This window comes from Somniosus microcephalus, chromosome 12 (genome assembly GCF_052327205.1).
Source record: "Somniosus microcephalus isolate GS21.2 chromosome 12, FLI_Smic_1.0, whole genome shotgun sequence".
Taxonomy (NCBI): Eukaryota; Metazoa; Chordata; class Chondrichthyes; order Squaliformes; family Somniosidae; genus Somniosus; species Somniosus microcephalus.
The window spans coordinates 200138414-200165956 of record NC_140998.1 but is presented as its reverse complement, the minus strand read 5'-3'; the positions used below and the strand labels follow the sequence as shown (position 1 = coordinate 200165956).

At 49.8% G+C, this 27543-nt stretch overlaps 1 protein-coding gene across 1 annotated transcript in view; it reads left to right on the top strand.

Moving 5' to 3' along the window:
* The first annotated feature begins 14284 nt into the window (after nucleotides 1-14284).
* LOC147109883 (POU domain, class 2, transcription factor 2-like) overlaps nucleotides 14285-27543 on the top strand; it is an 84946-nt gene continuing 71687 nt past the window's right edge. The window contains exon 1 of the mRNA XM_086004223.1: nucleotides 14285-14535. The gene's annotated coding sequence lies outside the window, so the exon portion shown is untranslated. The remainder of the gene's footprint in view (nucleotides 14536-27543) is intronic.

Here is a 27543-nt window from a genome sequence, read left to right as displayed (position 1 = left end):
ACTGAATCACACCCCTGTGTAAATCCACACACTGAATCACACCCCTGTGTAAACCCACACACTGAATCACACCCCTGTGTAAATCCACACTGAATCACACCCCTGTGTAAATCCACACACTGAATCACACCCTGTGTAAATCCACACACTGAATCACACCCCTGTGTCAATCCACACACTGAATCACACCCCTGTGTAAATCCACACTGAATCACACCCCTGTGTAAATCCACACACTGAATCACACCCCTGTGTAAATCCACACACTGAATCACACCCGTGTAAATCCACACACTGAATCACACCCCTGTGTAAATCCACACACTGAATCACACCCCTGTGTAAATCCACACTGAATCACACCCCTGTGTAAATCCACACACTGAATCACACCCCTGTGTAAATCCACACACTGAATCACACCCCTGTGTAAATCCACACACTGAATCACATCCCTGTGTAAATCCACACACTGAATCACACCCCTGTGTAAATCCACACACTGAATCACACCCCTGTGTAAATCCACACTCTGAATCACATCCCTGTGTAAATCCACACAGTGAATCACACCCCTGTGTAAATCCACACACTGAATGACACCCCTGTGTAAATCCACACACTGAATCACACCCCTGTGTAAATCCACACTGAATCACACTCCTGTGTAAATCCACACACTGAATCACACCCCTGTGTAAATCCACACACTGAATCACACCCCTGTGTAAATCCACACACTGAATCACACCCCTGTGTAAATCCACACACTGAATCATACCCCTGTGTAAATCCACACTGAATCACACCCCTGTGTAAATCCACACTGAATCACACCCCTGTGTAAATCCACACACTGAATCACACCCCTGTGTAAATGCACACATTGAATCACACCCCTGTGTAAATGCACACATTGAATCACAACCCTGTGTAAATGCACACATTGAATCACACACTGTGTAAATCCACACACTGAATCACACCCCTGTGTCAATCCACACACTGAATCACACCCCTGTGTAAATCCACACTCTGAATCACACCCCTGTGTAAATCCACACTGAATCACACCCCTGTGTAAATCCACACACTGAAACACACCCCTGTGTAAACACACACACAATATCACCCTGTGTCAATCCACACACTGAATCACACCCCTGTGTAAATCCACACTCTGAATCACATCCCTGTGTAAATCCACACACTGAATCACACTCCTGTGTAAATCCACACACGGAATCACACCCCTGTGTAAATCCACACATTGAATCACACCCCTGTGTAAATCCACACTGAATCACATCCCTGTGTAAATCCACACACTGAATCACACCCCTGTGTAAATCCACACACTGAATCACACCCCTGTGTAAATCCACACACTGAATCACACTCCTGTGTAAATCCACACACTGAATCACACCCCTGTGTAAATCCACACACTGAATCACACCCCTGTGTAAATCCACACTCTGAATCACATCCCTGTGTAAATCCACACACTGAATCACACTCCTGTGTAAATCCACACACGGAATCACACCCCTGTGTAAATCCACACACTGAATCACACCCCTGTGTAAATCCACACTGAATCACATCCCTGTGTAAATCCACACACTGAATCACACCCCTGTGTAAATCCACACTGAATCACACCCCTGTGTAAATCCACACACTGAATCACACCCCTGTGCAAATCCACACTGAATCACACCCCTGTGTAAATCCACACACTGAATCACACCCCTGTGTAAATCCACACACTGAATCACACCCCTGTGTAAATCCACACTGAATCACACCCCTGTGTAAATCCACACTGAATCACACCCCTGTGTAAATCCACACACTGAATCACACCCCTGTGTAAATCCACACACTGAATCACACCCCTGTGTAAATCCACACACTGAATCACACCCCTGTGTAAATCCACACACTGAATCACACCCCTGTGTAAATCCACACACTGAATCACACCCCTGTGTAAATCAACACTGAATCACACCCCTGTGTAAATCCACACACTGAATCACACCCCTGTGTAAATCCACACACTGAATCACACCACTGTGTAAATCCACAAACTGAATCACACCCCTGTGTAAATCCACACACTGAATCACACCCCTGTGTAAATCCACACACTGAATCACACCCCTGTGTAAATCCACACACTGAATCACACTCCTGTGTAAATCCACACACTGAATCACACCCCTGTGTAAATCCACACACCGACTCACACTCCTGTGTAAATCCACACACTGAAGCACACCCCTGTGTAAATCCACACACTGAATCACACCCCTGTGTAAATCCACACACTGAATCACAGCCCTGTGTAAATCCACACACTGAATCACACCCCTGTGTAAATCCACACTGAATCACACCCCTGTGTAAATCCACACACTGAATCACACCACTGTGTAAATCCACACACTGAATCACACCCTGTGTAAATCCACACACTGAATCACACCCCTGTGTAAATCCACACACTGAATCACACCCCTGTGTAAATCCACACAGTGAATCACACCCCTGTGTAAATCCACACACTGAATCACACGCCTGTGTAAATCCACACACTGAATCACACCCCTGTGTAAATCCACACACTGAATCACACCCCTGTTTAAATCCACACACTGAATCACACCCCTGTGTAAATCCACACACTGAATCACACCCCTGTGTAAATCCACACACTGAATCACACCCCTGTGTAAATCCACACACTGAATCACACCCCTGTGTAAATCCACACACTAAATCACACCCCTGTGTAAATCCACACACTAAATCACACTCCTGTGTAAATCCACGCTGAATCACAGCCCTGTGTAAATCCACACACTGAATCACACCCCTGTGTAAATCCACACACTGAATCACACCCCTGTGTAAATCCACACACTGAATCACACCCCTGTGTAAATCCACACACTGAATCACACCCCTGTGTAAATCCACACACTAAATCACACCCCTGTGTAAATCCACACACTAAATCACACTCCTGTGTAAATCCACGCTGAATCACACCCCTGTGTAAATCCACACACTGAATCACACCCCTGTGTAAATCCACACACTAAATCACACCCCTGTGTAAATCCACACACTAAATCACACTCCTGTGTAAATCCACGCTGAATCACACCCCTGTGTAAATCCACACACTGAATCACACCCCTGTGTAAATCCACGCTGAATCACAGCCCTGTGTAAATCCACACTGAATCACACCCCTGTGTAAATCCACACACTGAATCACACCCCTGTGTAAATCCACACACTAAATCACACTCCTGTGTAAATCCACACACTGAATCACACCCCTGTGTAAATCCACACACTGAATCACACCCCTGTGTAAATCCACACTGAATCACACCCCTGTGTAAATCCACACTGAATCATACCCGTGTAAATCCACACTGAATCACACCCTGTGTAAATCCACGCACTGAATCACACCCCTGTGTAAATCCACACACTGAATCACACCTCTGTGTAAATCCACACTGAATCACACCCCTGTGTAAATCCACACACTGAATCACACCCCTGTGTAAATCCACACTGAATCACACCCCTGTGTAAATCCACACACTGAATCACACCCCTGTGTAAGTCCACAAACTGAATCACACCCCTGTGTAAATCCACACACTGAATCACACCCCTGTGTAAATCCACACTGAATCACACCCCTGTGTAAATCCACACTGAAGCACACCCCTGTGTAAATCCACACACTGAATCACACCCCTGTGTAAATCCACAAACTGAATCACACCCCTGTGTAAATCCACACACTGAATCACACTCCTGTGTAAATCCACACACTGAATCACACTCCTGTGTAAATCCACACACTGAATCACACCCCTGTGTAAATCCACACACCGACTCACACTCCTGTGTAAATCCACACACTGAATCACACCCCTGTGTAAATCCACACACTGAATCACACCCCTGTGTAAATCCACACACTGAATCACACCCCTGTGTAAATCCACACACTGAATCACACTCCTGTGTAAATCCACACACTGAATCACACCCCTGTGTAAATCCACACACGGAATCACACCCCTGTGTAAATCCACACACTGAATCACACCCCTGTGTAAATCCACACACTGAATCACACCCCTGTGTAAATCCACACACTGAATCACACCCCTGTGTAAATCCACACTGAATCACACCCTGTGTAAACCCACACACTGAATCACACCCCTGTGTAAATCCACACTGAATCATACCCCTGTGTAAATCCACACTGAATCACACCTCTGTGTAAATCCACACACTGAATCACACCCCTGTGTAAATCCACACACTGAATCACACCCCTGTGTAAATCCACACACTGAATCACACCCCTGTGTAAATCCACACACTGAATCACACCCCTGTGTAAATCCACACACTGAATCACACCCCTGTGTAAATCCACACACTGAATCACACCCCTGTGTAAATCCACACACTGAATCACACCCCTGTGTAAATCCACACTGAATCACACCCCTGTGTAAATCCACACTGAATCACACCACTGTGTAAATCCACACTGAATCACACCCCTGTGTAAATCCACACTGAATCACACCCCTGTGTAAATCCACACACTGAATCACACCACTGTGTAAATCCACACTGAATCACACCCCTGTGTAAATCCACACACTGAATCACACCCCTGTGTAAATCCACACTGAATCACACCACTGTGTAAATCCACACACTGAATCACACTCCTGTGTAAATCCACACACTGAATCACACCCCTGTGTAAATCCACACACTGAATCACACCCCTGTGTAAATCCACACTGAATCACACCCCTGTGTAAATCCACACTGAATCACACCACTGTGTAAATCCACACTGAATCACACTCCTGTGTAAATCCACACACTGAATCACACCCCTGTGTAAATCCACACTGAATCACACCACTGTGTAAATCCACACTGAATCACACCCCTGTGTAAATCCACACATTGAATCACACCCTGTGTAAATCCACACACTGAATCACACCCCTGTGTAAATCCACACACTGAATCACACCCCTGTGTAAATCCACACACTGAATCACACCCCTGTGTAAATCCCCACTGAATCACACCCCTGTGTAAATCCACACACTGAATCACACCCCTGTGTAAATCCACACACCGACTCACACCCCTGTGTAAACCCACACACTGAATCACACCCCTGTGTAAATCCACACAGTGAATCACACCTCTGTGTAAATCCACACACTGAATCACGCCCCTGTGTAAATCCACACACTGAACCACACCCCTGTGTAAATCCACACACTGAATCACACCCCTGTGTAAATCCACACACTGAATCACACCCCTGTGTAAATCCACACACTGAACCACACCCTGTGTAAATCCACACACTGAATCACACCCCTGTGTAAATCCACACTGAATCACACCCCTGTGTAAATCCACACACTGAATCACGCCCCTGTGTAAATCCACACACTGAACCACACCCTGTGTAAATCCACACACTGAATCACACCCCTGTGTAAATCCACACTGAATCACACCTCTGTGTAAATCCACACACTGAATCACACCCCTGTGTAAATCCACAGACTGAATCACACCCCTGTGTAAATCCACACACTGAATCACACCCCTGTGTAAATCCACACACTGAACCACACCCTGTGTAAATCCACACACTGAATCACACCCCTGTGTAAATCCACAGACTGAATCACACCCCTGTGTAAATCCACACACTGAATCACACCCCTGTGTAAATCCACACACTGAACCACACCCTGTGTAAATCCACACACTGAATCACACCCCTGTGTAAATCCACACACTGAACCACACCCTGTGTAAATCCACACACTGAATCACACCCCTGTGTAAATCCACACACTGAACCACACCCTGTGTAAATCCACACACTGAACCACACCCTGTGTAAATCCACACACTGAATCACACCCCTGTGTAAATCCACACTGAATCACACCCCTGTGTAAATCCACACACTGAATCACACCCCTGTGTAAATCCACACAGTGAATCACACCTCTGTGTAAATCCACACACTGAATCACACCCCTGTGTAAATCCACACACTGAACCACACCCTGTGTAAATCCACACTGAATCACACCCCTGTGTAAATCCACACACTGAATCACGCCCCTGTGTAAATCCACACACTGAACCACACCCTGTGTAAATCCACACTGAATCACACACTGTGTAAATCCACACACTGAATCACACCCCTGTGTAAATCCACAGACTGAATCACACCCCTGTGTAAATCCACACTGAATCACACCCTGTGTAAATCCACACACTGAATCACACCCCTGTGTAAATCCACACACTGAACCACACCCTGTGTAAATCCACACACTGAACCACACCCTGTGTAAATCCACACACTGAATCACACCCCTGTGTAAATCCACACTGAATCACACCCCTGTGTAAATCCACACACTGAATCACACCCCTGTGTAAATCCACAAACTGAATCACACCCCTGTGTAAATCCACACACTGAATCACACCCCTGTGTAAATCCACACTGAATCACACCCCTGTGTAAATCCACACACTGAATCACACCCCTGTGTAAATCCACACACTGAATCACACCCCTGTGTAAATCCACACTGAATCACACCCCTGTGTAAATCCACACTGAATCACACCCCTGTGTAAATCCACACTGAATCACACCCCTGTGTAAATCCACACACTGAATCACACCCCTGTGTAAATCCACACTGAATCACACCCCTGTGTAAATCCACACACTGAATCACACCCCTGTGTAAATCCACACACTGAATCACACCCCTGTGTAAATCCACACACTGAATCACACCCCTGTGTAAATCCACACTGAATCACACCCCTGTGTAAATCCACACTGAATCACACCCCTGTGTAAATCCACACTGAATCACACCCCTGTGTAAATCCACACACTGAATCACACCCCTGTGTAAATCCACACTGAATCACACCCCTGTGTAAATCCACACACTGAACCACACCCTGTGTAAATCCACACTGAATCACACCCCTGTGTAAATCCACACACTGAATCACACCCCTGTGTAAATCCACACTGAATCACACCCCTGTGTAATTCAACACACTGAACCACACCCTGTGTAAATCCACACACTGAATCACACCCCTGTGTAAATCCACACAGTGAATCACACCCCTGTGTAAATCCACACTGAACCACACCCCTGTGTAAATCCACACACTGAATCACACCCCTGTGTAAATCCACACACTGAATCACACCCCTGTGTAAATCCACACTGAATCACACCCCTGTGTAAATCCACACACTGAATCACACCCCTGTGTAAATCCACACACTGAACCACACCCTGTGTAAATCCACACACTGAATCACACCCCTGTGTAAATCCACACACTGAATCACACCCCTGTGTAAATCCACACACTGAATCACACCCCTGTGTAAATCCACACTGAATCACACCCCTGTGTAAATCCACACACTGAATCACACCCTGTGTAAATCCACACACTGAATCACACGCCTGTGTAAATCCACACACTGAATCACACGCCTGTGTAAATCCACACACTGAATCACACCCCTGTGTAAATCCACACACTGAACCACACCCTGTGTAAATCCACACTGAATCACACCCCTGTGTAAATCCACACACTGAATCACACCCCTGTGTAAATCCACACACTGAATCACACCCCTGTGTAAATCCACACAGTGAATCACACCCCTGTGTAAATCCACACACTGAATCACACCCCTGTGTAAATCCACACACTGAATCACACCCCTGTGTAAATCCACACAGTGAATCACACCCCTGTGTAAATCCACACACTGAATCACACCCCTGTGTAAATCCACACACTGAATCACACCCCTGTGTAAATCCACACACTGAATCACAGCCCTGTGTAAATCCACACTGAATCACACCCCTGTGTAAATCTCCACTGAATCACACCCCTGTGTAAATCCACACACTGAATCACACCCCTGTGTAAATCCATACACTGAATCACAGCCCTGTGTAAATCCACACTGAATCACACTCCTGTGTAAATCCACACACTGAATCACAGCCCTGTGTAAATCCACACACTGAATCACACCCCTGTGTAAATCCACACACCACGCACACTGCGCACAGTCCTCTTGCACTCCGCACACTGTCCACACACACTCCGCACACACACTCCGCACACTGCCCACACACAATGTCGACACACACTCCACACACCCACTGCCCACACACACTGTCCACACACACTCTGCACACTCTCCACACACACACTCCGCACACACACTGTCCGCACACACTCCGCACACACTCCACACACACTCCACACACACACTCCGCACACACAGTGTCCGCACACACTCCACACACACTCCACACTCACTCCACACACACTCCACACACAGAGTCCACTCGACATGTCCTGTGATTCACCTAATCCATGTTGGAGACAGTTTGTAGTGCGGGAGTGAGCCCTCTGGTGGTAGCTCACTCAGGGAGATGGACCACACTCTGTGTGATATACGGCTGCCCCCTGCTGGAAGATGTATAACGTGCACGCTGTGTGTTTTTTTCAATTGTAGAAATAGATTTGCCTGGGGCAGCAGATCCGACCCCGCTTCATCACTCAGTCCTTGCAGCCTGGGTGTCCGAACGGGACTCAGTCTCTCAACACCCCATCTTCACATCATCTCGCTCTCCCAGTGAGGGGGGTCCCTGTGTATAATGGAGCGAGACCCCCTCGATCGGGGTCTCCCAGTGAGGGCGGTCCCTGTGTATAATGGAGCGAGACCCCCTCGATCGGGGTCTCCCAGTGAGGGCGGTCCCTGTGTAAAATGGAGCGAGACCCCCTCGATCGGGGTCTCCCAGTGAGGGCGGTCCCTGTGTAAAATGGAGCGAGACCCCCTCGATCGGGGTCTCCCAGTGAGGGCGGTCCCTGTGTATAATGGAGCGAGACCCCCTCGATCGGGGTCTCCCAGTGAGGGCGGTCCCTGTGTATAATGGAGCGAGACCCCCTCGATCGGGGTCTCCCAGTGAGGGGGGTCCCTGTGTATAATGGAGCGAGACCCCCTCGATCGGGGTCTCCCAGTGAGGGGGGGTCCCTGTGTATAATGGAGCGAGACCCCCTCGATCGGGGTCTCCCAGTGAGGGGGGTCCCTGTGTATAATGGAGCGAGACCCCCTCGATCGGGGTCTCCCAGTGAGGGGGGTCCCTGTGTATAATGGAGCGAGACCCCCTCGATCGGGGTCTCCCAGTGAGGGGGGTCCCTGTGTATAATGGAGCGAGACCCCCTCGATCGGGGTCTCCCAGTGAGGGGGGCCCCTGTGTAAAATGGAGCGAGACCCCCCTCGATCGGGGTCTCCCAGTGAGGGGGGTCCCTGTGTATAATGGAGCGAGACCCCCTCGATCGGGGTCTCCCAGTGAGGGGGGTCCCTGTGTATAATGGTGCGAGACCCCCTCGATCGGGGTCTCCCAGTGAGGGGGGTCCCTGTGTATAATGGAGCGAGACCCCCTCGATCGGGGTCTCCCAGTGAGGGGGGTCCCTGTGTATAATGGAGCGAGACCCCCTCGATCGGGGTCTCCCAGTGAGGGGGGTCCCTGTGTATAATGGAGCGAGACCCCCTCGATCGGGGTCTCCCAGTGAGGGGGGTCCCTGTGTATAATGGAGCGAGACCCCCTCGATCGGGGTCTCCCAGTGAGGGGGGGTCCCTGTGTATAATGGAGCGAGACCCCCTCGATCGGGGTCTCCCAGTGAGGGGGGGTCCCTGTGTATAATGGAGCGAGACCCCCTCGATCGGGGTCTCCCAGTGAGGGGGGGTCCCTGTGTATAATGGAGCGAGACCCCCTCGATCGGGGTCTCCCAGTGAGGGGGGGTCCCTGTGTATAATGGAGCGAGACCCCCTCGATCGGGGTCTCCCAGTGAGGGGGGGTCCCTGTGTATAATGGAGCGAGACCCCCTCGATCGGGGTCTCCCAGTGAGGGGGGGTCCCTGTGTATAATGGAGCGAGACCCCCTCGATCGGGGTCTCCCAGTGAGGGGGGGTCCCTGTGTATAATGGAGCGAGACCCCCTCGATCGGGGTCTCCCAGTGAGGGGGGGTCCCTGTGTATAATGGAGCGAGACCCCCTCGATCGGGGTCTCCCAGTGAGGGGGGTCCCTGTGTATAATGGAGCGAGACCCCCTCGATCAGGGTCTCCCAGTGAGGGCGGTCCCTGTGTATAATGGCGCGAGACCCCCTCGATCAGGGTCTCCCAGTGAGGGGGGATTCCTGTGTATAATGGAGCGAGAGGTACGGGGGTATAATCTGTACTGCGTTACGGGATGATCTCTACTGAGATATGGGGAGGTTTTTGATCTCTACTGGGATACGGGATGTTTTGTGCTGGGATACCGGGGTGATCTGTACTGGGATACAGTGTGGGAGGGTGGGTGGTGATCCGTACTGGGATACGGAGGGGCGGTGATCTCTACTTTTATATGGTATGATCTGTACTGGGATACCGGGGTGATCTGTACTAGGGTACGGGAGGCTGATCTCTACTGGGATATGGAGGGTGGGGTGAGCTGTACTGGGATACCGGGGGTGTTGTGATCTGTACTGGGATACCGGGGGTGTTGTGATCTGTACTGGGATATGGGGGGTGAGGTGAGCTGTACTGGGATACCGGGGTGATCTGTACTAGGGTACGGGAGGCTGCTCTGTACTGGGATATGGAGGGTGGGGTGAGCTGTACTGGGATACCGGGGGTGTTGTGATCTGTACTGGGATACCGGGGGTGTTGTGATCTGTACTGGGATATGCGGGGTGGGGTGAGCTGTACTGGGATACCGGGGTGATCTGTACTAGGGTACGGGAGGCTGCTCTGTACTGGGATATGGCGGGTGGGGTGAGCTGTACTGGGATACCGGGGGTGTTTTGATCTGTAGTGGGATACCGGGGGTGTTGTGATCTGTACTGGGATATGGGGGGTGGGGTGAGCTGTACTGGGATACCGGGGATATTGTGATCTGTACTGGGATACCGGGGATGATCTGTACTGGGATACGGGGTGTGATCTGTACTGGGATACAGGGATGATCTGTAATGGAATACGGGGTGTGATCTGTACTGGGATACAGGGATGATCTGTAATGGGATACGGGGTGTGATCTGTACTGGGATACAGGGATGATCTGTACTGGGATATGGGGTGTGATCTGCACTGGGTTACGGGGATGATTTGTACTGAATACGGGGTATAATCTGTACTAGGATACGGGGGGGCGTGATCTGTACAGGATACAGGGAGTGATCTGTACTGGGATACAGGGATGATCTGTACTGGGCTATGGGGATGAACTGTATTGGATACGGGGTGTGACCTGTCCTGGGATATGGGGTGTGATCTGTACTGGGATATGGGGTGTGATCTGTACTGCGATACAGGGTGTGACCTGTACTGGGATACAGGAATGATCTGTACTGCGATACAGGGTGTGATCTGTACTGCGATACAGGGTGTGATCTGTACTGGGATACAGGATTGATCTGTACTGCGATACAGGGTGTGACCTGTACTGGGATACAGGGTGTGATCTGTACTGGGATATGGGGTGTGATCTGTACTGGGATATGGGGTGTGATCTGTACTGGGATACAGGGTGTGATCTGTACTGGGATATGGGGTGTGATCCGCACTGTGTTACGGGGATGATCTGTACTGGATACGGGGGGTGATCTGTACTGGGTTACGGTGCCCCATTAGACACTGAGATGGCCCTTTGTACTTCTGGTGATAGATGGGTTGATGTGCTGACCCAGTAGATGTTGTCCTGAGGGTTGTAGTTGAAGCTGTGAGGGCAGTGAGTGAGTGAGGTGCTGAGCCTGTCACACTGGACTCCCTAGTGTGCTGGAGGTTGTGTGAGTGGGTCACGCTGTGAATCTCCGTGTGGCTGGGGACATCCCCTCCGGCTTTCATAGGATCTAAAATAAGAACAGACTTTCCTTCCTCTTTCTGTTTGATCAAAACCAGAACCTTTGAGACACACACGGGTCCCAGACATTGAGCCAGCCTGCTGCCCCAGACATTGAGCCAGCCTGCTGCCCCAGACATTGATCCAGCCTGCTGCCCCAGACATTGAGCCAGCCTGCTGCCCCAGACATTGAGCCAGCCTGCTGCCCCAGACATTGAGCCAGCCTGCTGCCCCAGACATTGAGCCAGCCTGCTGCCCCAGACATTGAGTCAGCCTGCTGCCCCAGGCATTGATCCAGCCTGCTGCCCCAGACATTGAGCCAGCCTGCTGCCCCAGACATTGAGCCAGCCTGCTGCCCCAGACATTGAGCCAGCCTGCTGCCCCAGACATTGAGCCAGCCTGCTGCCCCAGACATTGAGCCAGCCTGCTGCCCCAGACATTGAGCCAGCCTGCTGCCCCAGACATTGAGCCAGGCTGCGTCTGAAGGCCCAGACATTGAGCCAGGTTGCTGCCCCAGACATTGCGCCAGCCAGCATCTGAAGGCCCAGATATTGAGCCAGACTGCAACTGAGAGCCCCAGACATTGAGCCAGGCTGCAACTGAGAGCCCCAGACATTGAGCCAGGCTGTGACTGAGAGACCCAGACATTGAGCCAGGCTGCGACTGAGAGCCCCAGACATTGAGCCAGGCTGCAACTGAGAGCCCCAGACATTGAGCCAGGCTGTGACTGAGAGACCCAGACATTGAGCCAGGCTGCGACTGAGAGCCCCAGACATTGAGCCAGGCTGCGACTGAGAGACCCAGACATTGAGCCAGGCTGTGACTGAGAGCCCCAGACATTGAGCCAGACTGCGACTGAGGGATCCAGACATTGAGCCAGGCTGCGACTGAGAGCCCCAGACATTGAGCCAGACTGCGACTGAGAGCCCCAGACATTGAGCCAGGCTGCGACTGAGGGATCCAGACATTGAGCCAGGCTGCGACTGAGAGCCCCAGACATTGAGCCAGGCTGCGACTGAGAGCCCCAGACATTGAGCCAGGCTGTGACTGAGAGCCCCAGACATTGAGCCAGACTGCGACTGAGAGACCCAGACATTGAGCCAGGCTGTGACTGAGAGCCCCAGACATTGAGCCAGACTGCGACTGAGAGACCCAGACATTGAGCCAGGCTGTGACTGAGAGACCCAGACATTGAGCCAGACTGTGACTGAGAGACCCAGACATTGAGCCAGGCTGTGACTGAGAGCCCCAGACATTGAGCCAGGCTGTGACTGAGAGACCCAGACATTGAGCCAGGCTGTGACTGAGAGACCCAGACATTGAGCCAGACTGCGACTGAGGGATCCAGACATTGAGCCAGGCTGCGACTGAGAGACCCAGACATTGAGCCAGACTGCGACTGAGAGACCCAGACATTGAGCCAGACTGCGACTGAGGGACCCAGACATTGAGCCAGACTGCGACTGAGAGCCCCAGACATTGAGCCAGGCTGCGACTGAGAGCCCCAGACATTGAGCCAGGCTGTGACTGAGAGACCCAGACATTGAGCCAGGCTGCGACTGAGAGCCCCAGACATTGAGCCAGGCTGTGACTGAGAGACCCAGACATTGAGCCAGACTGTGACTGAGAGACCCAGACATTGAGCCAGGCTGCGACTGAGAGCCCCAGACATTGAGCCAGGCTGTGACTGAGAGACCCAGACATTGAGCCAGGCTGCGACTGAGAGCCCCAGACATTGAGCCAGGCTGCGACTGAGAGCCCCAGACATTGAGCCAGGCTGCGACTGAGAGCCCCAGACATTGAGCCAGACTGCGACTGAGAGACCCAGACATTGAGTGTGTAAATCAGGGTGGGGATAAATTAGGAGTGTGTAAATCGGGAGTGTGTAAATCAGGGAGTAAGTGTTGACAGCTCTGGGCCAGGCCAGAGCGAGCTGTTGGTGGTGAACGGGTTAATATTTGAATGTGAATGAGAGTGAGCAGAAGGTATTGCCGGGCAGAGTTTGCCGATCTGGGTCGAGAGAGTGATTTCAAACTTCCAGCAGAGGCCTCTGCTGTTTGATGTGGTTGTTTTTCTGGTGCCTGTCACTGCCTCCTTGCCCCGTGCCCTGCCGCATGCAAATGAAGCGAATTTGCTTACAGGCGCGGAGTGGAGAGGAGGGTGGGGTCAGGGGGTGAGTGACACACATTCTTCCTCCACCCCCAGGAGTTGACTCAAGTACCTCTCCTGATGCCACTCTGAGCCAGCTGGGCTATGAGTCCGGGTGTCTCGCTGCTCTTCAGACCTCTCCGCGTCCTGCCCCCTCTCCCGTTAACAGCCCAGCACCAGGTGATTCCCACTAAATCTGTGTTGCAATCTGGAACTCTGCTGGTGGTGGTGGCTTGAGTTGGTGCCAGTGAACACGGAGTGCAGACAGGATGGTGTGTGGGTGAGGGTGGATCCCAGTCTCTGGAGCCCAGGTACTGAGTAATGTGGTACATTTAATACTTTCTCCTTTCCTTCCTCCCTATCTCTGTAACCTCCTCCAGCCTTACAACCCTCCCAGATCTCTGCGCTCCTCCAATTCCAGCCTCTTGCGCATCTTCGATTTTCTTCGCTCCACCATTGGCGGCCGTGCCTTCAGCTGCCTGGGCCCCGAGCTCTGGAATTCCTTCCTTAAACCTGAATTCTAAAAAAACCTCTCTCCTCCTTTAAGACGCTTCATAAAACCTACCTCTTTGACCAAGCTTCTGGTCGCCTGTCCTAATAGTCCCTTATGTGGCTCGGTGTCAAATTTTGTTTGATAATCGCTCCTGTGAAGCACCTTGGGATGGCAAAGGTGCTATATAAATGCAAGTTGTGTTGTTGTACTGAGGGCAGTGTGACGCAGTACGGTATACAGTATGGACTGTGCCTGGAGTAACCTCGATTAGCAGACACCTGCATAGGGCCAGCTAGCTGAAGAACAGCAGGCCCCTGATTTGTGTCACAGGGCCGTGGTTATCTCCACTTTGTGGGTCTGGAGGAGCACTTTCAGCGTTTGAAGTGTGGATCTTCCCTTAGCAAGACCTGAGCTCAGAAACTCCAAAAGACAACCAGCGCTGAGAGAGTTAATTTTGATTGAGATACAGAAGTTCTAAATCAGAGGGAAGTCAAACGACTGCACCCCTTGCACTTTGGTGTGTGTGTGTGTTTCATTGTGCGCTGTGTGTGTTTCCGAGTGAGTGTGTTTCAGAGTATATCTGTGTTTCAGAGTATATCTGTGTTTCAGAGTGTGTGTGTGTTTCTGAGTGAGTGTGTTTGAGTATGTGTGTATGTGTTTTTCAGAGTGTATGTTTCAGATTGTGTGTATGTTTCAGTGTGCGTCTGTGCGTCCGAGTGAGTATGTTTCAGAGTATCTGTGTGTGTTTCAGATTGTGTGTGTCTTGTGTTTCAGTGTGTGTGTGTCATTGTGCATCTGTGTGTGTTTCAGAGTGTGTGTGTGTGTTTCAGTGTGTGTGTGTTTCAGTGTGTGTGTGTTTCAGTGTGTGTGTGTTTCAGAGTGTGTGTTTCAGTGTGTGTGTGTTTCAGAGTGTGTGTTTCAGAGTGTGTGTTTCAGTGTGTGTGTGTGTTTCAGAGTGTGTGTTTCAGTGTGTGTGTGTTTCAGAGAGTGTGTGTTTCAGAGAGTGTGTGTTTCAGAGAGTGTGTGTTTCAGTGTGTGTGTGTGTTTCAGATTGAGTGTTTCACTGTGCATCTATGTGTGATTTCCGAGTGAGTGTGTTTCAGATTGTGTTTGTGTGTGTCTGCTTCACAGTGTGTGTGTTTCAGATTGTGAGTGTGTTTTACTAAACTGCTGACCACCCGACTTCCTTTTCTGGCTCCCGTGTTGGCTGATATTGTTAACGGTTCTCTCTCCTCGGGTACTGTCCCCCTGTCCTTCTAATCTGCCGTCATCACCCCTCTCAAAAAAACAACCCTTAACCCCTCCATCCTTGCAAACTAGTGCTCCATCTCCAACCTCCCTTTCCTCTCCAAAGTCCTTGAACGTGTTGTCGCCTCCCAAATCCCTGCCCATCTTTCCCACAATCCCATCTTTGAATCCCTCCAATCAGGTTTCCGCCCCTGCCACAGTACCGAAACGGCGCTCATCAAAGTCACAAATGACATTCTGTGTGACTGTGACAAAGGTAAACTCTCCCTCCTTGTCTTTCTCGACTTGTCTGCAGCCTTTGACACGGTTGACCACTCCATCCTCCTCCAACGCCTCTCCACCGTCGTCCAGCTGGTTGGGACTGCACTCGCCTGGTCCCATTCTTATCTATCTAATCGTTGCCAGAGAATCACCTGCAATGGCTTCTCTTCCCGCTCCCGCATCGTTACTTCTGGTGTCCCCCAAGGAGCTATCCTTGGCCTCCTCCTATTTCTCATCTACATGTTGCCCCTTGGTGACATCATCTGAAAACACAGCGTCAGTTTCCACATGTACGCTGACGACTCCCAGCTCTACCTCAGCACCACCTCTCTCGACCCCTCCACGGTCTCTAAATTGTCAAACAGCTTGTCCGACAGCCAATACTGGATGAGAAGAAATTTCCTCCAACTAAATATTGGGAAGACCGAAGCCATTGTTTTCAGTCCCCACCACGAACTCCGTTCCCTCGCCACCGACTCCATCCCTCTCCCTGGCATCTGTGAGGCTGAACCACACTGTTCGCAACCTTGGTGTCATATTTGACCCTGAAATGAGCTTCCGACCACATGTCCGCGGCATAACTAACACCGCCTATTTCCACCTCCGCAACATCGCCCGACTCAGCTCATCTACTGCTGAAACCCTCATTCATGCCTTTGTTACCTCTAGACTTGACTATTCCAACGCACTCCTGGCTGGCCTCCCACATTCCACTCTACGTAAACTTGAGGTCATCATAAACTCGGCTGCCCGTGTCCTAACTCGCACCAAGTCCCGTTCACCCATCACCCCTTTGCCCGCTGACCTACATTGGCTCCCTGTTAAGCAGCGCCTCGATTTCAGAATTCTCAACCTTGTTTTCAAATCCCTCCATGGCCTCGCCCCTCCCTATCTCTGAAATCTTCTCCAGCCCTACCACCCTCCGAGATATCTGTGCTAATCTAATTCTGCCCTCTTGAGCATCCCTGATTATAATCGCTCAACCATTGGCGGCCTTGCCTTCAGCTGCCTGGGCCCGAAGCTCTGGAATTCCCTCCCTAAACCTCTCCGCCTCTCTACCTCTCTTTCTTCCTTTAAGACGCTCCTTAAAACCTACCTCTTTGACCAAGCTTTTGGTCATCTGCCCTCATTTCTCCTTATGTGGCTCAGTGTCAAGCTTTGCTTTGTAACGCTCCTGTGAAGCGCCTTGGGATGTTTTAATATCTTGAGGGCGCTATATAAATACAAGTCGTTGTTGTGTGTATTTCAGTGTGTGTGTGTGGATCTGTATGTGTGTGTGTGTGAACATAAGAACATAAGAAATAGGAGCAGGAGCAGGCCAATCGGCCCCTCGAGCCTGCTCCGCCATTCAATAAGATCATGGCTGATCTGATCCTAACCTCAAATCTACTATCACTCTCCATCCCACCCGAACCCATGTGATCTCCCGGGAGAGGCAAAAAAACAGATAAAAAACCCAATGGCCAATTTGGGAGAAAAAATCTGGGAAATTCCTCTCCGACCCATCTAAGCGATCGAAACTCGTCCAGGAGATCACTCTGTCCCTGTATTTCCTGCAGTACTTACCTTCTGTAAAAGATGATCTCCACCCCAGCCAGGAACAGGCCCAATTTACTCTTGAAGGACTCCTAGCTGGCAGCCTGTTCCCGAGGTCTCCACTAATCCCTGTGAATAGAACCATCTCCTGAAATCTAACACAGAATTAGAACACAAGAAGTAGGAGCAGAACCAGGCTACACGGCCCCTGGGCCCACTCCACTACCCACAGGCCCATGACCGATCCGAACCTAGACTCATGTCCAATTTCCTACCCGCTCCCCGTAACCCTTAATTCCCTTTACTTCTAGGAAACTGTATTTCTGTTTTAAATTTATTTAATGATGTAGCTTCCACAGCTTTCTGGGGCAGCAAATTCCACAGACCTACTACCCTCTGAGTGAAGAAGTTTCTCCTCATCTCAGTTTTAAAACAGCAGCCCCTTATTCTAAGACTATGCCCCCTAGTTCTAGTTTCACCCATCATTGGGAACATCCTCCCTGCATCCACCCGATCCAACCCCTTCACAATCTTATATGTTTCATTAAGATCGCCTCTCATTCTTCTGAACTCCAATGAGTAGAGCCCCAATCTACTCAACCTCTCCTCATATGTCCACCCCCTCATCCCCGGGATTAAACGAGTGAACCTTCTTTGCACTGACTCGAGAGCAAGTACTGTATGTCTTTTCTTAAGTATGGACACCAAAACTGTATACAGTATTCCAGGTGCGGTCTCACCAATACCTTGTATAACTGCAGCAATACTTCCCTGTTTTTATATTCTATCCCCCTAACAATAAAAGCCAGCATTCCATTGGCCTTCTTGATCACCTGCTGCACCTGCATACTAACTTTTTGAGTTTTGTGCACCAGGACCCCCAGATCCCTTTGTACTGCAGTACTTTCCAGTTTCTTACCATTAAGATAATAGCTTGCTCTATGATTTTTCCTGCCAAAGTGCATAACCTCACACTTTCCAGTATTGTATTCCATCTGCCAAATCTCTGCCCACTTACTTAGCCTGTCTATGTCCCTTTGCAGGTTTTTTATGTCCTCCTCACTCACTACTTTCCCTCCCATCTTTGTATCATCTGCAAACTTTGATATGTTACACTCGGTCCCCTCCTCCAAATCGTTAATATAGATTGTAAAGAGTTGGGGACCCAGCACTGACCCCTGTGGAACACCACTAGCTACTGATTGCCAGTCTGAGAACGAACCATTTATCCCAACTCTCTGCTTTCTGTTAGATAACCAATCCTCCACCCGTGATTTTTTATCTTGAGCAATAATCTTTTGTGTGGCACCTTGTCAAATGCCTTTTGGAAGTCTAAATACACTACGTCCACTGGTTCCCCTTTATCCACCCTGTATGTTACGTCCTCAAAGAACTCAAGCAAATTTGTCAAACATGACTTCCCCTTCATAAAACCATGCTGACTTTGTCCTATTAAATTATGTTTATCCAAATGTCCCGTTACTGTCTCCTTAATAATGGACTCCAAAATTTTACCAACCACAGATGTTAGGCTAACTGGTCTATAGTTTCCAGCCTTCTGCCTACTACCCTTTTTAAATAAGGGTGTTACATTAGCAGTTTTCCAAACTGCCGGGACCTTTGCTGAGTCCAGGGAGTTTTGGAAAATTATTACCAATGCATCCACAATCCCTACCACCACTTCCCTCAAGACCCTAGGATGTAAGCCATCAGGTCCAGGGGATTTATCTGCCTTGAGTCCCATTATTTTACCGAGTACCAATTCCTTAGTGATTTTAATCGTATTTAGCTCCTCCCCCCCTAGAGCCCCCTGTTTGTCCAGTGTTGGGATATTCTTAGTGTCCCCTACTGTAAAGACTGATGCAAAATATTTGTTCAGCGTTTTTGCCATCTCCATGTTTCCCACCATTAATTTCCCGGTCTCATCCTCTAAGGGACCAACATTTACTTTAGCCACCCTTTTTCTTTTTATATAACTATAGAAACTCTTGCTATCTGTTTTTATATTTTTTGCTAATTTACTTTCATAATCTATCTTCCCTTTCTTAATCAATCTTTTAGTTATTTTTTGTTGTCTTTTGAAGACTTCCCAATCTTCTATCCTCCCACTAGATTTGGCTAATTTATATGCCCTTGTTTTTAGTCGGATACTATTCTTAATTACTTTACTTAGCCACGGATGGCTGTCATTTCTTTTACACCCTTTTTTCCTCAGTGGAATATATATTTTTTGAAAGTTGTAAAATAACTCCTTAAATGTACACCACTGATCATGTACCGTCTTACCCTTTAATCTATTTTCCCAGTCCACTCTAATCAATTCCGCTCTCATACCTTCATAGCCTCCTTTATTCAAGCTCAGTATGCTGGTTTGAGATCCAACCTTCTCACCCTCTAATTGAATATGGAATATGGAGTGTGGGTCTGTGTGTGTGTGTGTGTGTGGACCTGTGTGTGTGTGTGTGTTTCAGTGTGTGTATTTCAGTGTGTGTGTTTCAGAGCATGTATATGTTTCAATATATCAGCGTATTGCTATGTGTATGTACATGTGCTTAAGCTTGCCTGTATTTAGAGTGTGCGTCTGTAATTCAATATTTTTAAATTTGAGTATTTCTGTGTGTGTTTCAGTGTGTATGTCATAACAGAGTGTAAGAATATCAATAACATTGTATAACAATATCATTATAAATGTGTAAGAATATAAGTAACTGTGCAGGAATATCAGTAACAGAGAGTGTAAATCTATCAGTAACAGAAAGTGCAAGAGTATCAGTAACAGAGTGTAAGAGTATCAGTAACAGAGAGTGCAAGAGTATCAGTAACAGAGAGTGTAAGAGTATCAGTAACACAGTGTAAGAGTATCAGTAACAGAGAGTGTAAGAGTATCAGTAACAGAGAGTGTAAGAGTATCAGTAACAGAGAGTGTAAGAGTATCAGTAACATTGTATAACAATATTATAAATGTGTAAGAGTATCAGTAACAGAGTGTAAGAGTATCAGTAACAGAGAGTGTAAGAGTATCAGTAACAGAGTGTTAGAGTATCAGTAACAGAGTGTAAGAGTATCAGTAACGGCGAGTGTAAGAGTATCAGTAACAGAGAGTGTAAGAGTATCAGTAACAGCGAGTGTAAGAGTATCAGTAACAGAGAGTGTAAGAGTATCAGCAACAGAGAGTGTAAGAGTATCAGTAACAGAGAGTGTAAGAGTATCAGTAACAGAGAGTGTAAGAGTATCAGTAACAGAGAGTGTAAGAGTATCAGTAACAGAGAGTGTAAGAGTATCAGTAACAGAGAGTGTAAGAGTATCAGTAACAGCGAGTGTAAGAGTATCAGTAACAGCGAGTGTAAGAGTATCAGTAACAGAGAGTGTAAGAGTATCAGTAACAGAGAGTGTAAGAGTATCAATAACAGAGAGTGTAAGAGTATCAGTAACAGAGAGTGTAAGAGTATCAGTAACAGCGAGTGTAAGAGTATCAGTAACAGAGAGTGTAAGAGTATCAGTAACAGAGAGTGTAAGAGTATCAGTAACAGAGAGTGTAAGAGTATCAGTAACAGAGAGTGTAAGAGTATCAGTAACAGCGAGTGTAAGAGTATCAGTAACAGAGAGTGCAAGAGTATCAGTAACAGAGAGTGTAAGAGTATCAGTAACAGAGTGTAAGAGTATCAGTAACAGCGAGTGTAAGAGTATCAGTAACAGAGAGTGTAAGAGTATCAGTAACAGAGAGTGTAAGAGTATCAGTAACAGCGAGTGTAAGAGTATCAGTAACAGCGAGTGTAAGAGTATCAGTAACAGAGTGTAAGAGTATCAGTAACAGCGAGTGTAAGAGTATCAGTAACAGAGAGTGTAAGAGTATCAGTAACAGAGAGTGTAAGAGTATCAGTAACAGAGAGTGTAAGAGTATCAGTAACAGCGAGTGTAAGAGTATCAGTAACAGAGAGTGTAAGAGTATCAGTAACAGAGAGTGTAAGAGTATCAGTAACAGCGAGTGTAAGAGTATCAGTAGCAGTAACTGTAGCGGAGAGTGAGATTGTGAGTGGGAGAGGTTGAAGATTGCTGCTTTTTCCTGTGGCCATTGGTGATCTTGTCGTTGTGATGATGCTGCCGATTCCATAGTTTTGAGAAGTTGCTAATTTGGTGCGTTCGTGTTTGAGCAAGTCCCTCCGATGGAGGGCGATTGACCATTGGGTTGGGCACACTTATTCTGCACTTTATATGAAGGGGCTGCTTGGATTCTGTGATCCCTCACAGTTGCCAGTGCGTGTGAGCTAACTTATTTCAGTGAGTTACCAGCGAGCTGGTAGCGTTTCAGCAATTGATCAGACCACTTCCTGTATCAAAGGAGCCTGTTCACTCACAGCATCTCAATCCCGGGAGGAACTGCTGCAGCTCCCAGCACATCGGCTTCTGCCTGATCTTTATCTAACTTGTACGTTCTGACCCTGGCAAATCTGCTGATTGACTCGGTCAGCCCTCAAAAGGTTAATGGGATTCTCACACTCACCCTGTCGTATTCAGTGACACCGACCTCAGGATTAGAATTTTGTACTTTTCCCCCGTACAGTAGCTGGGCACAGAACAGTTCAAATCTAGGGGCGCACATGAGACAGGTGTAACACAGAGCTGGGCCAGGTGTAACACAGAGCTGGGACAGGTGTAACACGGGGCTGGGGACAGGTGTAACATGGAGCTGGGACAGGTGTAACACAGAGCTGGGACAGGTGTAACACGGGGCTGGGGACAGGTGTAACATGGAGCTGGGACAGGTGTAACACGGAGCTGGGACAGGTGTAACATGGAGCTGGGCCAGGTGTAACACGGAGCTGGGACAGGTGTAACACGGAGCTGGGCCAGGTGTAACACGGAGCTGGGACAGGTGTAACACGGAGCTGGGACAGGTGTAACACGGTGCTGGGACAGGTGTAACACGGAGCTGGGCCAGGTGTAACACGGAGCTGGGGACAGGTGTAACACAGAGCTGGGATAGGTGTAACACGGAGCTGGGACAGGTGTAACACGGAGCTGGGACAGGTGTAACACGGAGCTGGGACAGGTGTAACACGGAGCTGGGACAGGTGTAACACGGGGCTGGGGCCAGGTGTAACACGGAGCTGGGACAGGTGTAACACGGTGCTGGGCCAGGTGTAACACGGAGCTGGGGACAGGTGTAACACGGAGCTGGGACAGGTGTAACACGGGGCTGGGGCCAGGTGTAACACGGAGCTGGGACAGGTGTAACACGGGGCTGGGGCCAGGTGTAACACGGAGCTGGGCCAGGTGTAACACGGAGCTGGGCCAGGTGTAACACGGAGCTGGGCCAGGTGTAACACGGAGCTGGGACAGGTGTAACACGGAGCTGGGCCAGGTGTAACACGGAGCTGGGGACAGGTGTAACACGGAGCTGGGACCGGTGTAACACGGAGCTGGGGACAGGTGTAACACGGAGCTGGGCCAGGTGTAACACGGAGCTGGGACAGGTGTAACACGGAGCTGGGCCAGGTGTAACACGGAGCTGGGCCAGGTGTAACACGGTGCTGGGACAGGTGTAACACGGAGCTGGGCCAGGTGTAACACGGAGCTGGGACAGGTGTAACACGGAGCTGGGACAGGTGTAACACGGAGCTGGGACAGGTGTAACACGGGGCTGGGGCCAGATGTAACACGGAGCTGGGACAGGTGTAACACGGTGCTGGGCCAGGTGTAACACGGAGCTGGGGACAGGTGTAACACGGAGCTGGGACAGGTGTAACACGGGGCTGGGGCCAGGTGTAACACGGAGCTGGGACAGGTGTAACACGGAGCTGGGCCAGGTGTAACACGGAGCTGGGCCAGGTGTAACACGGAGCTGGGACAGGTGTAACACGGTGCTGGGACAGGTGTAACACGGAGCTGGGCCAGGTGTAACATGGAGCTGGGGACAGGTGTAACACGGAGCTGGGACAGGTGTAACACGGAGCTGGGGACAGGTGTAACACGGAGCTGGGGACAGGTGTAACACGGTGCTGGGACAGGTGTAACACGGAGCTGGGACAGGTGTAACACGGAGCTGGGCCAGGTGTAACACGGAGCTGGGGACAGGTGTAACACGGAGCTGGGGACCGGTGTAACACGGAGCAGGGGACAGGTGTAACACGGAGCTGGGCCAGGTGTAACACGGAGCTGGGACAGGTGTAACACGGAGCTGGGACAGGTGTAACACGGTGCTGGGACAGGTGTAACACGGAGCTGGGCCAGGTGTAACACGGAGCTGGGCCAGGTGTAACACGGAGCTGGGACAGGTGTAACACGGAGCTGGGACAGGTGTAACACGGAGCTGGGCCAGGTGTAACACGGAGCTGGGACAGGTGTAACACGGAGCTGGGACAGGTGTAACACTGAGCTGGGACAGGTGTAACCCGGAGCTGGGACAGGTGTAACCCGGAGCTGGGACAGGTGTAACACGGAGCTGGGACAGGTGTAACACGGAGCTGGGGACAGGTGTAACACGGAGCTGGGCCAGGTGTAACACGGAGCTGGGGACAGGTGTAACACGGAGCTGGGCCAGGTGTAACACGGAGCTGGGACAGGTGTAACACGGAGCTGGGACAGGTGTAACACGGAGCTGGGACCGGCGTAACACGGAGCTGGGACAGGTGTAACACGGAGCTGGGCCAGGTGTAACACGGAGCTGGGACAGGTGTAACACGGAGCTGGGACAGGTGTAACACGGAGCTGGGACAGGTGTAACACGAAGCTGGGCCAGGTGTAACACGGAGCTGGGACAGGTGTAACACGGAGCTGGGACAGGTGTAACACGGAGCTGGGACAGGTGTAACGCGGAGCTGGGACAGGTGTAACACGGAGCTGGGACAGGTGTAACACGGTGCTGGGCCAGGTGTAACACGGAGCTGGGACAGGTGTAACACGGAGCTGGGACAGGTGTAACACGGAGCTGGGCCAGGTGTAACACGGTGCTGGGACAGGTGTAACACGGAGCTGGGACAGGTGTAACACGGAGCTGGGACAGGTGTAACACGGTGCTGGGACAGGTGTAACACGGAGCTGGGGACAGGTGTAACACGGAGCTGGGCCAGGTGTAACACGGAGCTGGGACAGGTGTAACACGGAGCTGGGACAGGTGTAACACGGAGCTAGGGACAGGTGTAACACGGAGCTGGGCCAGGTGTAACACGGAGCTAGGACAGCAACTCGTTTAACCCTTCCCGTTGTATTAGCTGCACGATTAACATCACCATTTGACCTGATTAGAGCAGCGACTGTACTGAGCTCAGGCACTGCGTTATCGTGAGGAACTAGCGCGGGGAAGGTGATCTGCACCAATGAAACCGAGACTGGGTCTGTGGGTAAATGGAAGCGGATTACAGTGGGTTATCAAAAGGAGAGAAGGAAATTTATACGAAGATACGAAAATCATGGCAGGAATCGACCAGCTTGGCCATCAAGCCTGCCACACACGACCCTACACGGATCATTAAACATATCAGACGTGAAACAAAGAGGAAAAGTCACCTCCGTAAAACAGAACAGTGAGGAATTCTTTCAGTGACATAACAGTAAGAGGCGAGAATCATAAAAGATGCAAAAAGTGAGCAAGACCTGCATTTCTATAGCGCCTTTCATGACCTCAGGACGTCCCAAAGCACTTCACAGCCAATGAAGCACATTTTGAAGCCTGGTCACTGTTGTACTGTGGGAAACGTGGCAGACAATTTGCGCACAGCAAGGGCCCGCAAACAGCACTGAGATAATGACCAGATAATCTGTTTTTTTAATGATGCTGGTTGAGGGATAAATATTGGCCCCAGGACACCGGGGATAACTCCCCCCTGCTCTTCTTCCAATAGTGGCCATAGGATCTTTTACATCCACCTGAGAGGGCAGACAGGGCCTCGGTTTAACGTCTCATCCGAAAGACGGCACCTCCCACAGTGCAGCGCTCCCTCAGCACGGCACTGGGAGTGTCGGCCTGGATTATGGGCTCAAGCCTCTGGAGTGGGACTCGAAACCCACAACCTTCTGACTCCGAGATAAGTCACGGCTAATGCAAAATGGGACTAAAAAAGAGGATTATTTGCTCCCAAGTATTCACAAGGGAATACAACAACAACTTGCATTCATATAGCACCTTTAACGTAGTAAAATGTCAAATGCCGCTTCACTGGAGTGTTATCAAACAAAATTTAAGCCACATACAGGAAACTTTGGTTTATCTGGAGGTTGTATGTCCAGAATACTCGATCTGACGGCAAAAATCAGGAGTCGTTTTCTGTAAGTTTTTTTAGATCTCATTCTTTTTTTTTCCCAGTCAGCCACTGCAAGGTCTGCAGCTATAGCAACAGCTTCAGCTAGAGACGCTTGCAGCTGCAGACGACTCTTTAGAAGCTGTTGCTAAGCAACAGTGTTTGTTGTCAGATACGGAGATGAAAACCTCCGTATGCTTCAACATTAACTTTGTATGTCCGGCACTTTTGATAGATCGGCAACACGCCGGTCCCGTCGGTGCCGGATATCACAAAGTTTCCTGTATATAAGGACAGGTGACCAAAAAATTGGTCAAAGAGGTAGGTTTTATAGAGCGTCTTAAAGAGGAGAGAGAGGCGGAGAAGCGGAGAGGTTCAGGGAGGGGATTCCAGAGCCCAGGGCCCAGGCAGCTGAAGGCACGGCCACCAATGGTAGAGCGATTAAAATCGGGGTGTGCAAGAGAAGGAATGAAAGACTGACTTCCATTTATATCGCCTCTTTCACGACCACCGGACGTTCCAAAGCGCTCTCCAGTCGTACTTTTTGAAGTGCAGTCACTGCTGTAATGTAGGAAACGCGGCAGCCAATTTGCTCACAGCAAGCTCCCACAAATAACAATGTGATAATGACCAGATAATCTGTTTTAGTGATGTTGATTGAGAGCTAAATATTGGCTAGGACACACAGGATAACTCCCCTGCTCTTCTTCGAAATAGTGCCATAGAATTTTCACGTCCACTTGAGAGGGCAGATAGGGCATCGGTTTACCGTCTCATCACAAACACTCCCTCAGTACTGCACTGGAGTGTCAGCTTAGATTTTTGTGCTCAAGTCTCTGAAGTGGGACTTACACCCACAACCTTCTGACTCAGAGGCGAGCGAGGGTGCTACCAACTACCACTGTGGTCAGAATTGGAGGAGCGCAGATATCTCGGAGGGTTGTAGGGATGGAGGAGGTTACCGAGATAAGGAAGGGCGAGGCTATGGAGGGATATGAAAACAAGGATGAGAATTTTAAAATTGCAGCGTTGCCGGACCGTGAGCCAGTGTAGGTCAGCAAGCACAGGGGCGATGGGTGAACGGGACTTGGTGCGAGTTAGGATATGGACAGCAGAGCTTTGGATGAGTTTAAGTTTATTGAGGGTGGAAGATGGGCAGCCGGCCAGGAGAGCATCGGAATAGTCAAGTCTGGAGGTGACAAAAGCATGGATGAGGGTTTCAGCAGCAGGTGAGAAACCAGACCGAGCACAGTTAGCTCCTGCTAAATTAATGGCTTTAATATAAATGAGATTACAACGGCTCAAAACTCTGAGCACTGTGTCCACTTCTGGTCAGACCCACCTTGAGCACTGTGTCCAGTTCTGATCAGACCCACCTTGAGCACTGTGTCCAGTTCTGATCAGACACACCTTCAGCACTGTGTCCAGTTCTGGTCAGACCCACCTTGAGCACTGTGTCCAGTTCTGGTCAGACCCACCTTGAGCACAGTGTCCAGTTCTGGTCAGACCCACCTTGAGCACTGTGTCCAGTTCTGGTCAGACCC